Source organism: Ptychodera flava, chromosome 1 (genome assembly GCF_041260155.1).
Source record: "Ptychodera flava strain L36383 chromosome 1, AS_Pfla_20210202, whole genome shotgun sequence".
NCBI classification, from domain to species: Eukaryota; Metazoa; Hemichordata; class Enteropneusta; family Ptychoderidae; genus Ptychodera; species Ptychodera flava.
The window spans coordinates 10,492,972-10,494,938 of NC_091928.1; positions in this window are offsets into that span (position 1 = coordinate 10,492,972).

The window sequence follows — 1,967 nt, forward strand, 5'->3', positions numbered from 1 at the left end:
AATAATATGCGATGACATTGTTGGCAGATACATTCCACTGCCGACGTCATTTGTCAAATATAGTATTAAACAGCGGACTTTAAATAAGTCGTACAGACAAAGTGAACACTGCAGGGGTTTGGATGTGACTTCTGAGGATAGAACAAGAAGCTGTGTTTACTGTAAGCAAAATATTGGGTAGTACATTATAAGTTACACAGGTAATGGAGATTTACCTGTGTGACTAGACTGTTCTGTCGTTCGAGTGAGTCGCGGTTTTTCAAACAAGTTCTCCTTTCTTCATAGATTCACGACCATGCCTAGTCGACGACATACCGTCGGCCGCAATGATCAGTCTATCTTGAGTTTAAATTTTACATGTTTCTTCATAAATGTTAATATTAAATTCACAGTATTAATTGCCAGTACACTGAATTTTCATATCATAAATCAGTTATTTCATAAATCAGTTATATGCGTTCCATTTTGAAAGGCACCGTGTACATTGAGTGCATACATTACACGACGACTTATAGTGGTGAGTTTTCGAATGTTTGCACACCGGTAAAAAACATGTGTTGAACTTGTAATTGAAAGAAGTAGTTCCATGGTCACCAAAATACGCCCAAGAAAGAGTTTGTTTTGTATCGTAATTATATAGTTTATTGGTGCAAACAGTGGCCGCGAGTAAGCTGCCCTACTTTCATCGGCACAAAAGTTGTCCGATACAATAGACCCGTTCCACTGTTTATGAATAGACCCAGGTTCCATAGACTCTTAGATAATACAATTATCTTCTGTCCAAAGACCCCGTCAACAGATTTAACAGATTAAAATCTCACGAACTATGTATGTGTGTAAGCTATATATATATATATATATATATATATATATATATATATATATATATATATATATATATATATATATATATATACATACACACACACACTCACACACACATACATAGTTCGTGAGATTTTAATCTGTTAAATCTGTTGACGGGGTCTTTGGACAGAAGATAATTGTATTATCTAAGAGTCTATGGAACCTGGGTCTATTCGTAAACAGTGGAACGGGTCCATTGTATCAGACAACTTTTGTGCCGATGAAAGTAGGGCAGCTTACTCGCGGCCACTGTTTGCATCAATAAACTATATAATTACGATACAAAACAAACTCTTTCTTGGGCGTATTTTGGTGACCATGGAACTACTTCTTTCAATTACAAGTTCAACACATGTTTTTTACCGGTGTGCAAACATTCGAAAATTCACCACTATAAGTCGTCGTGTAATGTATGCACTCAATGTACACGGTGCCTTTCAAATGGAACGCATATAACTGATTTATGATATAACTGATTTATGATATGAAAATTCAGTGTACTGGCAATTAATACTGTGAATTTAATATTAAAATTAATGAAGAAACATGTAAAATTTAAACTCAAGATAGACTGACCATTGCGGCCGACGGTATGTCGTCGACTAGGCATGGTCGTGAATCTATGAAGAAAGGAGAACTTGTTTGAAAAACCGCGACTCACTCGAACGACAGAACAGTCTAGTCACACAGGTAAATCTCCATTACCTGTGTAACTTATAATGTACTACCCAATATTTTGCTTACAGTAAACACAGCTTCTTGTTCTATCCTCAGAAGTCACATCCAAACCCCTGCAGTGTTCACTTTGTCTGTACGACTTATTTAAAGTCCGCTGTTTAATACTATATTTGACAAATGACGTCGGCAGTGGAATGTATCTGCCAACAATGTCATCGCATATTATTAAGTGAGTTGATAAGGCTTGTAATTTGCATTTCTTTCGACATTATATAGGAACACTACCACAGAGCTGTATTTGATTCACACGGCGAGTAAACAATCGGCAGAAATTAAATTAAAATGTGGGAGTTAAATCCTACTTGAAATTTTCTAACTCTTCATATTCCAAGGGCCACGATGGTAATGCTCGATAGGCGAAG